Below are 14,139 nucleotides of genomic sequence, written 5' to 3' on the forward strand. Positions count from 1 at the left end.
CATATCTGTCAACAGCCAATTAACCTTCTTGTATGTTTTTAGACTCTGTTTGTTCATGTTTATGTTTCTTTCCAAGCTCCACACAGAGCCCTGGTCTGTGTTGAATTCATGTCCCCACTCCTGTGGGGCAGCGATACTAACCACTGTGCCACTGAGATCTCCCTTATAATATGTTCATTACTACAGGGGGTTTAGGCACTAGTATAGGAAGTCCTGTCCAGTCTGTACATAGGTATAATAATGTCTGTCAATACACAGGATTACACAGTGGTGAATGAGACATCCGGTTAGTGTCAGACACCCAGCAGCCATCCCTGTGTGTCAGGAGGATTGAGCAGGACCCAGAGCCCCATCACGGTGCCTCCACCTCACTCACTGATACATGACAGAGACAATGACCAGAAGATCCTGGAACTGACCAACAAGATCATTCAGCTGCTGACTGGAGAGGTGACTGCTGGGAATGGGACATTATACAGTAACACCAGGGATGTGTCTGGGTGATGACTGTATCATTGTGTGTGTCAGGGTCCTATAAGGTGGATGATGTCACTGTCTATGTCTCCATGCAGGAAGGGGAGTATTTAGAAGGACACAAGGGTCTGTACAAGGACGTGATGATGGAGAATCACCAGCCCCTCACATCACTGGGTAAGAAGAGGTTTAATCACAGCCCTGTCTGTGTATATAGAAGATGTCATCACTGTGTGTATAAATACATTGTTACATGTGAGATTATCATTAATGTGTATATATAATATATAGAACAGATGAGAGTGCAATATAATATGTTTTTGTCAATGGTATTTCCAGATTTCATTGTTTTATGTTTTTTAATTTGTTGTTTATTATTCCTGTTTTTTCCCCCCACAATCCGATTAAAAATCCCATTGTGACTGGATCACCTATAAATAACTTATTGTATCAATATATTGAAATTATTTGCGCAGTGCACAAATTTATATCATTGCAATTGTACTGATTTTGATGTGTTATATTTGTGTATTGGGAATGTACTGTAGCCATATGGGAGGAAATGTGTTTTCTGTGACTGTCTGAAGGCAAGTAATCTCATGTTAATAAGACCCTTTCATCTCAGTGTCCAACACGTCCTTTAGCCTAAATGAAGGGGGGGGGGAGGATTAAACTTGTTAAGTTTCCTTTGTCTCTAGGACAGGAAGCAAGAAATGAAGAGATTGATGTGAATTTTGTTAAAGCATAAATTACTTTAACTCCTAGTCTCAGGGGTGCACGGAGGATTGTTAGGGGGGTTTCCCCCGCACCCAAAAGAAAAGAAAAACGTGAGAGAGCTCCGTTTCGGCAGCACTGTACTATACAGCAACCGCGGAGCTGTTAAAGAAGCGTCCGCAGCGGTACTGTATACAATACAATACAATAAAGTCGAGGATTTTATATCCAGAGATCTGATGTAATTTTTCAGACATTGCGGAACCATCTAGGATCAGGGGGCATTCAGATAGGAGAGAAACCATATTCTTGCTCTTAACCTCGCGAATGATTTAGCCGTTAATCAAATTTAGCAACAGATCAGAGAAGTCATACAGGAGAGAGACCATGGGGTAGATTTACTACATTGCGGGTTTGAAAAAGTGGAGATTTTGCCTATAGCAACCAATCATATTCTAGATATCATTTATTTAGTACATTCTACAAAATGACAGCTAGAATCTGACTGGTTGTTATAGGCAACATCTCCACTTTTTCAAACCCATTGTTTAGTAAATATACCCCCATACATCTGATCTAAAGGTGGCCCTGACACCAGCACTAGTAGCAGTGACTATTAAACAGGAATCTGATGTGTTGCTCCCATAATCGAGAAGCGTATCTGATTTCTGTCTGATATATTTCTTCAACAATTACTATCCGGATGTAATATCCTCTAATCTTGCATTTAAAGGAATTTAATTTACAAAATTTACATCATTCTGTGATTTCCTAAAACTTGCTGGTTGCATTATTCATGTAGTTTCTCTATCTTCTTAACAAGACAGGATACAGGTAACTACCCCCTGCTGTGTATTCAGACTGAAGGATTTGTTGGACACTCGCACATCAAAAGGACTAATTAGAATGGGGAATTTTCCTTAGAAAAGTTACAAGAACAAGCTTCCTCCAACAAATGGCTATTGCATCAGAAATCAATACATGAATAGGAAAATAAATACATTTATACTCCCAGCGCAGGGACTTGTACATTTCTGGTTACTACCCAGACGCCACAGCGCCCACAAATTAAATATCTGTATTTCAATTACTAAATATACCCTTTAATACATCTTTAATCCCTTAGTGTTGAGGTTGAACCCAGGTGGCAGAGCAACTTGAGGTATTAAATCTGCAGCAGTTATCTTGGCCAGGTGGGAGGTGAGGGGCACCCGGCCACAATCAGATTTTGAGCTATTTTTATTTAGAATGAGGAAGGAAAGTCCTCAATTGGTGTTTTTGAGTATTTTCCCTTAAAATCAGAATCCCTAATTATGATACATAAAAGAAAACAGGATTGCGACGGTTATTGTGATTAATAGTAAGAATAATGTGACATTTTGTCTAACCACCATACGTTTTTCCCAACAGAACGATCTAAAGATCCATCTGCTCATATTAAGGAGGTGTCTGTCTCAACTGATGGAGGAAACCTCACAGACACTGACATTTATACACCCACAGATCATACACAATGTACATCTACTGATATTCAGGCAGAAACAAGATCTACTTCCAATGATGAGAAATGTTTTTATAACAGGTTAAGCTCAATTAAACACCAGAAAATGGGAAAAAGCAAACAAATTGCAAACAAATCTTGGCCCTGCTCAGAATGTGGTAAATGTTTTATCAAAAAATCGCAGCTTCTAACTCATCATATGATTCACTCAGGAATATACCCATATTCATGCACAGAGTGTGGGAAAGGGTGTAGAAATAATGCAGAACTTATTGTACATCGGAGAATTCACACAGGAGAGAAGCCATATCCTTGTTCTGAATGTGGAAAGTGTTTTAAATGTAATTCAGAACTTGTTAGACATCATAAGATTCACACAAGAGTTCTCCCATATTCAGTACATCAGAGAATTAATGTAGGAGAGAAACCATATTCTTGCTCTGAATGTGGGAAATGTTTTGTTAAAAAATCAAATTTTCGAAAACATCAGAAAAGTCATACGGAAGAAAGACCATATATCTGTTCTGAATGTGGGAAATGTTTTAAATGTAATCCAGACCTTGTTAAACATAATAGTATTCACACAGGAGTATACCCATATTCATGTACAGAATGTGGGAAAGGGTTTTCAAGTAATACAAATCTTGTTGTACATCAGAGAATTCATACAGGTGTGAAACCATACTCTTGCTCTGAATGTGGGAAATGTTTTACAGTAAATATCAAACTTGTTAATCATCAGATGATTCACTCAGGAGTATTCCCATTTTCATGTACAGAGTGTGGGAAAGGGTTTTCAAGTAATTCAAATCTTGTTGAACATCAGAGAATTCACACAGGAGAGAAACCATACTCTTGCTCTGAATGTGGGAAATGTTTTGCAGTAACTAAACAACTTGTTATTCATCAGATTATTCACACAGGAGTATTCCCATATTCATGCACAGAGTGTGGGAAAGGGTTTTCAAGTAATTCAAATCTTGTTGTACATCAGAGAATTCACACAGGAGAGAAACCATATCCTTGTTCTGAATGTGGGAAATGTTTTAAAAGTCGTTCAGAAATGTTTTCCCATCAGATTATTCACATTAGGAACAATCCATAGTCTTTATCTGAATGTGGGAATTTGTATTAGATATAGTTCACTACTTATTATACATCAGATGATTCACGCAGGAGAATACCCATGTTTGTGTTCTTAGTTTGCTTAAGAGTATAGAAGTATTTCTGAACTTGTACAGTGGAGACGACATACAGTTGAAAAATCATATTTTTCTTTAGATTTGGGAAATGTTTTGTGACCAAAACAGTCTATCTAAACATAAAATCCCACAGCTAAAGTTCTTTTATATTTACTATGTGACTTTAGAAATTACAGCTGAAGTTACCTTAAAATTAGAGGAATCCTTTACAGTTACCTATATAACACCATTAAATTGCCTTATGTGTAATCGTAATAAAAGGTAGAGCATATGAATTAACATTATGCTTTTGTAATGTCTTATACAATTATGCTGGTGATTAAACTATAATATTTTGTTCTTGTGCAGAATGTGGGAAGTGTTTATCTGTATTTCTGCTGTCAAATTAATTTCAGTTGCATTTTAACCCTATAGTATTTAAAACAAATTAAGCAGTGTAAGGTTATCCACCCTGTGTCCCCTACATGTCCTGTGTCAACTTATCTCCACTGTGCTCGTCCACCTCTTTCCCCCCCCCTTGTCTTCTGTGTTACTCTATTTCCAGATCAGCACTCATCCGAGCCTATGTGAAGTGTGTGTGTGACAAAGGGTTAATCAAAAAACAACCACCTGTCTAATATGATTAAATCCTTCACTATCTATGCCACGCACGAACTTTGCCTTACCAATTATGCCACCACCAAGGTTATTTTTGTGAACAGCTACCACTTATTTAGGAATCCTTAGGTTCTTCCTTCAAACTAATCTATCACAATTTACCTTAATCAGAGTTAACATAAACCACAAAGTTCTCCACTGTTCCATCTATGTAGCGTTTTGACCAAACTGTCCCATTAATTCGTAAGAACACAGATTTGAACTTAAGTGTAATTTAATATGAAAAATACATCCACAATGCTTACGATAAAATAATTACTAAAATGACATACAAAGGTATAATGCAATGGTCTCTTGTAAAATAAAAAGGATAAAACAGAATTGATAGCTTACGATCGATCAAGTTTCTGTTGCTGGGAGAAGCAGAAAATGGGACACTCTTCAATATCAGATTGACTCCCCAAAAGTGATCAAAACCTTAGTTACACTACAGTTTTAAAACCAACCTGCAGCGCCCACAGCCCCCCATCCTGTGATGTTAGAGCTGAAAGGTCCGTGTAGATGCAAATTAATGTTTTATGACTCCTGTTGGCAAAAACCTTTTCTAGTCAGGATTTATTTTTCCTGTCCCAACTTTTCACCAGAATGATTTACAAATATGTTTTTACCTCCACACAACAGGTCATAAGTTCCCTTCATCTGCATACCACACATGCCTCCTGTAAGTATGATGTAGAAAATACTATGATATTTTCCTGTGTCCCTAGTCTATTAACATATAGCACAGTTGTAACAACATATAACGAGGCTCCGCAGATGAGATGTCTGAGGTTGGGGCATATCACTGTCCTAGTAAAGATATTGTCAAAGGCTTTCGCTTTGCTCCCTGTCATATGGATACAAGGTTTCAGTCCGTAACCATGGATCTGGGGCTCTCTAATCTACAAGCACCATCTGGGGAGAACAGAGGACACATTGATTTAGTTTTAGTTTGAAAGGATTAATCCCTGGCTGTGCACAGCTCCTGAGAAATATCAAGCTATTACTACCGTGTTTCCCCGATCATAAGACACTGTCACATTTTTTTTTGGGAGGTCCCAAAAAATGTATAGGGCTTATTTTCGGGTTAGGTCTTATTTTAATTAACATTGACAGCAATTTCAATAAACAGGTTAGTGTGAACAAAAAAAATCTACCTTTGTTCAAAAATGGTCATGTCATCTTCAACAACATCATCATAAGTGTCCATACCCCGAATTCCGGCCTGGATTTCTTGCACCTCCATTTCCTGCAGAAGAAGTGGGCCCAATCTGTCATGTCCAGCAATATAGTTCTCCTTAAATAAGCATGTCTTGTCCAGGTAGCCTGATTGTAGTGCGTTGGCGACACAGCTGTCAGTAATTTTATTCCATGACTTCTTCACCAATCGCGACCTCTTGCAGACGGGGCTTCACAAAGCTTCCACGGTGATTTCTTTCCATTCTATTTTCAATGTAGTCATTGACATCCATGCGCAAATGGTCCTTGAATGGCTTGTTTATTGCAATATCAAGAGTCTGGAGATAGGCAGTCATTCCTGCGGGAATCATTACTTGATCTATTCTTCTCTGCCAGGAAGCTCTTCATGTCTTTACCGCGGTGAGTGCTGGCTGAATCCCAGACTAGCAGACCTCTGGTCACCTCGCAAAACAAGTGGCTGCATTAACTCCAGCCACTTCCTTATAACTGCTTGTGTGCACCAGGCTTTTTCGGTTTCAAGAACGTAAATGCCTGAAACACGTTCAATCTTATCTTTCTTGCCCTTACTGATGGTTAGAGGTGTGGCTTTCTTTCCATCCAGACGAATTGCCGAAACACAGGTAAACCCATGCACTTTCTTAGCCAGTGGTGGGAATGTAGATTGACGTGGCACCCCTGTGATTAACTGTCGTTTGAGATCCTTGACTCATAAACACTGCAGTTTCATCCATAGCAATCAGATTGCAGGTTTGGTATATAGAAAAGTCGATCCCATCAACAAAGGACTTGAATGCAAGTGCACGTTTAATTACTTCAACATCTTCCAGCTTAAACAGTGTTGTTGATCTTCTTAGAGACAGTTCATATCGCTGAAGGAAACCGTCCAACCAGTGTTGTGATGCTTTGAATCCTGGGACCATTTCGTACTGTGGTGCCATTGCAAGGGCAAATGCTTGAATATCAGCCCTGCGTACAACCAACGCCTTTGCTCTCCTGTCAGCAATCCATTCACCAAAGATGTCTTCCAGCTCAGGATATAAGGGCTGCTGTCCTGATCCAGACCTGCGCTTCTTAGCTTTTCCCTCATCCACCTGTTGACTGAGCTTATTGTACTCCGCTCGCCATTTTCGGATCATTCGGAGATCCAAAATCTTTTCTTTACAGAAAGCTGAAAGATTCTTGCCCTGTGAGTCCTCCACAATTGCTTTCTTATACTCAACGGTATAGCTCTTCCTTTTTGCACTCATGTCTGGGGGTCAAAACAGATAGGATAAGAAATAAAATGACTGTTCTGCCCCCTCAGTCCTGCTTTTTCCAACATCATGCCCCCTCAGTCCTGCTTTTTAATACTTTACTTACCGTTTCTTCACTTTCCTTCTTTTCGGTACTCTCCGCGGCGCTGCTGTAAATGACGCTGGCACGCACGCTCACTGTGAGACGCTGCAGCTGGGATTGGATGCCACTTGTGAGGAAACGGGGTGCTACTGGACTGAGAACTTTGTATTCATTACCCGTTTCTCACAGTTTAATATACTTTTTAATCCTTGGCCCAGTCTAAGTATATACACCAGAGCATCGGAGTATTATGTGTATTATTATTTCATGTTATTAGGTACATTTTGCCCATACTATTACCTGCAATATTGTATGTAGTATAAATATAAAGAATATTGCCATACTGTGTGAAAAATAACAGGACAAAATCAGTAATTTTGCTTGTGTTAGCTAATGTAATTACCATTCGTCTCAAATGTCTATTGTATGAGGTGCAGCTGAGATTTGGTTTGTAATCAGAACAATGTCTGAGTTAACCAGCTGGCAGCCCATGTTAATTAGCTAGGTTAACGGGTAACCTGAGAGGTAATGAGGTTAGAACTTGTATAAGATATGCAATGTGCCTCCACGGTAATATATTGGGTGAAATAGCATTGGTAAATGTATCAATATGTATCACTATAAATGTTATTGTATCAAAATGTATCACAGATTCAGATGGCGTAATACAATGCTGATACAATGTGTCAAAAGTCCTATTGTATAATGTAAGCGTGCAGTGTCATTCCCTGGTGTAATATTGTAACCTCATGTTTAGTGTATCCAGACAAAATAGCTAATTGAGTTTAGCCATTCTATTGTATAATCAAGGTAACAGGGACAGTATGTCTAGCAGCTAAAGTGTTCCTGCTGTAAGGGGAAGGTGGTTTGAGCCAGTGTGATAGGCCAGGGGGAACCATCCACAGCAAGGAAGGAAGAGGTCATGGGTATCAGCCCAAGTGCCCAGTGAGGGGGTACACTAGCAGCGAGAGTTACCCAGTAGGATGCGGTTCTAAGCGCCAGTGAAGGAGCCTAGTGGTGGCAAGAGAGCCGGGCAAGCACAGTTGGTCCCCAGCAACTCGGCAGGGTGGCGTAGGAGGTCCATCCAGTCACAGTCTTCTTTCACAATCATGCAGGGAATACTACTATTTAGTCATTGACTCGCAAGGCTAAAGGCCAAAGTCCTCACACTGTGCCAGGAGTAGAAATGTAATCTAAAATGTGGTGTTTTTTTAAAAGTTTCTTTATTTTATTTATTTATAGTCACATTACAGTATACACAGCATACATTGAAATTGCAATAGCTGTAAAGACACAAATGCTACAATAAATTGTATACCACCAGATACGTTCACAGGTGCCTGTTCGCCCACACTCTCTTGCCCATTTAGAAGAGCTTGGGTAGATTTTATGGAGTCATTCAGGGACTAGGTGAGAACTTTTAGAAATTCTGGTGTAATCCTATCCAAGGTGTCTCCTCGAGAGACTTTCCTATGTCTAATCATGATGACTCACTCTTGTTAATTTCCTGTCCAGGCTGATGCCCAGCAGTCGGGACCCTTACCTTTGCTTCTGAGCTATCATCCCACTCTCTGCGGCACACACTGTTCTGGTCCTGGTTGTTGCCTAGCAGCTGGGACACTGTTCTTTTCACTTGGGCTTCCTCTTCTGTGTCAGCCAGCCGGGACACAGCTGTGGGCGGGCTAGCTCCCTATGGAGCATTCTTATTGGCCTGTATTAGTTTAAAATGGCGTGAGGACTTGGCCTCCCTGCCGGTTATAGCGTATCTCCCTGCATTACGTCTTGCCTGCTGTGTTGCTGAAATCTTATTTTACTGGACTACCTGTTGCCTGACCCTGTATGTTTTATGGATTCTCCTTTGTAGCGCGTCTTGACCCCTGGCTTGTTCTTTGAACCCTCCTTGCCAGCTACCTGCCTTAACCTACTAGCTTGACCTTAACTTCACTATTCACTGCCTGCCCTCAACCATTTGCATCATTACTGGTTGCCCTGCATATACCACCTGGTGTACTACTACTCCCAGCCTCCACTACCCATCACTAGCTGGTTACTAAAATAAGCCCTTGCTACTATGAGTAGAAGACCTGGGGGCCATCCGAGTGCCTGTGAGACTATCACGCTCCATGGGAAAGGCGGCTTGCTATAGGTCAGGACCTCTAACAGCCTTGTTCTAAGAGCTTATCTAGTTTCCAGCAGGAGTTGTAACAGTTGGACAAGGAACGTGTGGTAGAGGAGAGAGATGGGGGATTTTTAGTTGGGGTTGTATATACAGGTGCACGTAAAATGGGAGATCCTTCTTCAGGGCATGTCTTTAGACGAGGCTTGAACAAAATGTTGTTTTTGAAGAAATTAATAGAATTCTTGGCTGGATATATGGCTTTTTCTCCTTGTATTTTTGTAAAAAAAATGGTGGGGCAAACTTACGGCCAAAGTATTGGAAGCGCATGATCCCCATGGCCCGACACTCAGAGGCCATGCTAACATTTTGCCCTGGAGGGAAAAGAGAATGTCCCCAAATAGTGGTGAGGGGTGGCTGAAGTCACCCCTCATTTTGAACGAAAGCTTCACAGATGGGATGAATGTGCTTAATATGTGTCATTTTTTAAGCCAAGGAATAAACTCTTGGGAGCTCTCGCCTCAAATAGTTTTCCAGGTCGACCCAGAGTTTGATACATGGTTCCACGTGCCAGGCCAGAAATTGACTGAGCCGCGTGGCATGTAAGAAAAAGGGGGTAGCCCCAAGCCTCCAAAACTTGAAGGCCTGGTCAGCAGAATCCTCTTTAATCAAGGTTTTTGTATTATTCCAGATCAATTTATTCAGTTTCAAGGTCTAAAACGGGAGGTAGAGAACATTAGGCAAAACATTCATCTTTATCATGTTAATTATACCTATCCACGATATATAGTATTTCTTCCAGTGGAGAATATCTTCTTCAATTTTATGAGAGAGTTGAGGGAAGTTGGCATTGTATAGCTGGCCATAGGCTTTTGTTATCTTGACCCCCAAGGTATTTAATTGAGGGAAGACTCCACTGGGGGTCAAAGTTTACTCTAAACTCTAATTAGCTTCTGCAGCTGATCAGGTAGGTACAGAGGTAATGCTTCTGATTTATTGTTGTTAACCTTATAGCCTTTAACCTTATAGCCTTTAACCTTATCTACTGCGTAGAAGTCAAGCAATTCCTTGCTAGGATTAGGGAGTGATACAAGTGGTTTAGTAAGAAAGAGAAGGACAACGTTTGCAATAAGTGCAATTTTGTTGTGGAATTTACCAGTGATGCTACCTATAGGATTGTTCCTAATTCTGCTGGCCAGGAGTTCAGTAACCAAGGCAAATAATAGCATGGTGAGGGGGCACCCCTGTGTGGTAGCATTAGCCAGGTCAAAAGGGTTGGCGGTCAGTTTTGGTGAGGACAGTGGTGGAGGGATTGTGGTATAATGCGCTGATGGCTCATAGAAATTTACCCATATAGCCAAATTATTAGAGAGTTAGACCATGAACAGCCCTGAGACCCTGTTGAAGACTGTCACCAGGGCAAGTAGTATTGTGGAAATTTTATTTTGAACGAGATGAATATCTATTGTACATCTGGATTTATCAAGTGCTTGCCTGGAGGGGACAAAGCCCACCTGGTCCAGGTGGATTAAACTGGGGAGCAGTGGATTAAACCTATTGGTTAATACTTTGCTGACAATTTTTTAGATCAGTGGTGGAGCATACTGACGAGTCCTTCCTTGGCTTCGGGATCACTATTATTTTTGTTCTGGTTGTGTTGGGATTTTCCCTCTGATTAAACTGTACTCAGATGAGGGAATAAGCTTTGTGTAAGGGTTTTGTAATTGGCCATAGAGTACCCGTCAAGACCAGGAACCTTGGAGGGTTTCTGTGATTTTATTGCTTCTTCAAATTCTTCTTCAGAAATTTTGCCGTTTAGTCTTGTGGCAGTGCAGTGGACAATTTTGGGGAGCCCACTTAAGGACAGAAAATGAATGATAGCTGACAGTGGATTGTTTCCCTGTGAGTCTTTTATGTGGATGACTGGATGTTGTATAGTGTCTCATAGCAGGTCTTGAATATTTTGTTTATTTTGGCCAGGTTATTTTATTCTGAAGGGGGGCTCCCGTTGAGTCCTTCATGAATTGTGAGGCTCTACGGGCTTTAAGCTTATTTGCCAGTAGCGAGTCTGCTTTGTTGCTCTTCAGCGAGAATATTGTTGAGCTCGTTTCTGGCTGATAAGAGCTTAAAATAATTATTTTAAGAGGGAAGTTGTTCATGTACATTTACTAATAGTTGCAGTTTAGTAGTGAGTTTAATGTTTCTTTGTTGCGGTGGGAGGCACATCTGATGATGATCCCTCTAGTAGCCTTATGGGCTACGCAGGTTAGTGGGGAGCATAAATCATTCTGGAGGGTGTTAGAGAAGTAGTCCGCAATGTCCTCCTCAACTTTCGTTTGCAATTGGATGATTTTCAAAAGCGTTTCATTGAGTCTCCAATGAGGTTCTGCCTACAGGACCCTCAAGGAGGTTGAACATAGATGTTACAATTGAGTGGTCAGACTACGGGTTAGTTTATATTGTGGATTGCAGTAGGTGTTGTGAAATGAGGTTGTAATCTAATAGCATATCTATCCTTGAGTAGGCATGGTGTGGGCAGAAGTAGAAGGTGTAGTTATGCGAAGCTGGTTTGGGCGCTTGCCAGGTATTAGAAAGCCCCGTCTCTTTCAAATAAGAGGTTATTACTTTTAGATTGTGAAGATGAGTTAATTGTGTTGCGGTATCTGTCCAGAGTTTGATCTAGGACCATGTGTTATGGCAACCAGTGCGACATAAACTTGTAGAACTTAGCAGAAGAGTTCTTCACCTATAGAAGTCGCCTTTCCCATAGAGACTGGTTATGCTCACAGGTACTCAGATGACCCCAGGACACTCAGTTTAGTATAAGTTTATGGTCACATGGCAGCACTAGGTACGGGAGGTAATACACGGAGTAGGAACAGGCCACAGATCTATGGACTGGACAGAGATGATAATGTCTGATTGACCTGACAGCACAGGTAGAGACGTCTGGTACAAGCTGGGTCAGGGCCACAGGCAAAGATTCAGAGTCTGGGTAAAGGCAGGTCAAGGTCACAGGCAAAGGTTCAGAGTCTGGGTACAGGCAGCAGTTCAGGGTCACCGGCAAAGGTTCAGAGTCAGGGTACAGGCAGCAGGTCATACACGGGAAAGCAGTCCAAGGTTTAAACACCAACACAGCAGAGAAGCAGGTAGCAAACTGGAACAGAACGCTATAACCGGCAGTGAGACTCAGTCCGCACTGCCTTAAATAGTACTGAGAGCCAATCAGGGCAAAGCCCTGAAAGTATCTCCAGGACTTGCCTATATAATTAGTAGCACTGGTGGCCAATGGAGAAGCAGTGCCCAGCTGCCTAATTAGTTAGGGCTCCAATGGAGAAGCAGTGCCCAGCTGCCTAATTAGTCAGGGCTGATATATATAAACCTAATCAGCCATGATTGCTGAGCCTAAATAGACCTGCGCAAGCGCGCCTGGCTGTTTGACAGCTGGCCGGGCTCGGCGGAAGAGAGCCTCAAGCATCCTGGTTGTTGCCTAGGCAACCGGGACGAGCAAGCCGGAAGTTACATCATGGAGACAGCCAGGACGCCAGCAGCTGGGAACAGAGAGTCACGCCGGTTCCCGCGGCCGCCGTGGCTGGTAACACCATCTTGATGTTTACGTCTGCTGGGAGCATACCCCGAAGTACTTTAAGTAAAGTGGAGAAGAAGGTGTTGAAAAAGGTTTGTTGTCCAGTTGTAGACACACACACACACTGACTCTCCAGATCCTATTTTGCTTATAAGACATGACTGCAACGCAAATGGTAGGGCAGAAGTAGAATAGTGACGTTATGTTGGATTGAGAGCTTGCCAGGTATCAAAAAGCCTGGCGGTAAATGTATCATACTCCGGTTTCTTCAACTCGCGGGAGTTCGGCGAGATGACAGCTAAAATTTAAAGCGGCGCTGCCTTGTAAAGGGAAACTTGCCTTTACAAGGCAGTGCCGCTTTAAATTTAAAGAAAATAAACAAGTTAAACATTCCTTAAGGTTAAGCAATACAATGGTGGGCACAACAGGTCTCATATATGATGTTTATGCTTGGTTCCGTGCAAAGAGTCATAAAAAGTTAGGAGAGTTCTGTAAAGGAGGAGGAGGGTCATTAAAGCTATATGTGAATGAACCATGCTATTTAAACTGGTCCAAATTTTACAAAAAACAATAGGGGTTGGTACAAGAGAATAAGTTACATAAGTAGGCTGCTGTTGTGTTTGGAAGCAGTGGTCCACTGTAGGGTAATATAAACTACTAAGGCAAACTAGTGATACCATCCTAAGATGAAGTGTTACTAACAAGTATTATCCTGATTCTGGAGGTGTTCTCCATCACGCAGAGGAGGACCCGATTCATGGAGATTTGTGAGCAGATCCTTTATGTCCTTTCCTTCTCTGAGGCTTTTGGTGAAGACTGTCTTTCCTCCAAGTTCAACTATGAGCTTAAATGGACAGCTCCACTTATAGTAGATCCCTTTGTCCTGAAAGAGCTTTTGTAAGATGTTTCAGCTTACATCTTTTGGCTATTGTTACCAGAGAGAGGTCTTGGTAGAATTGCAGTTTGATGTTTTCATAGAGGTGTCGGGGTGACCTTCTGTATTGCTATACAGATGTATAATTACCTGCAATTGACAAGTCAATGTTAGTATATATCAGATGCTGTAGCAGCAATGTAGATGTATTGATCGATAAGAGCTCAGAAAGAAGATACCACACAGAGTGTCTGGTGTCCAAATTGAACTGGCTTTACTAATTGAAATTTTATACCAGAATCACGTCATAATCAATCACGTCAGTGGAAAATATTAATTACATCAGTGTAAATATTAATAAACATGTTGAAAGTTTCTATAACATAAAAATAAGTATGGGAACCCGGTTGCGGTTAAGCTTGGTACTTTCTGAGATTGCTAAATATTTATCAAGTTCCTTCTTAATTCTTAAATCCGGATCTTGAGACTGGCATGACTTCT

General features: G+C 41.2%; 1 protein-coding gene across 1 annotated transcript in view; it reads left to right on the forward strand.

Annotated features, from left to right (window-relative positions):
• Positions 1-261: 261 nt before the first annotated feature.
• The window catches only part of LOC142160102 (uncharacterized), an 80,504-nt gene continuing 66,626 nt past the window's right edge, over positions 262-14,139 (forward strand). The window contains exon 1 of the mRNA XM_075215050.1: positions 262-450. The gene's annotated coding sequence lies outside the window, so the exon portion shown is untranslated. The remainder of the gene's footprint in view (positions 451-14,139) is intronic.

This window comes from Mixophyes fleayi, chromosome 6 (genome assembly GCF_038048845.1).
Source record: "Mixophyes fleayi isolate aMixFle1 chromosome 6, aMixFle1.hap1, whole genome shotgun sequence".
NCBI lineage: Eukaryota > Metazoa > Chordata > Amphibia > Anura > Limnodynastidae > Mixophyes > Mixophyes fleayi.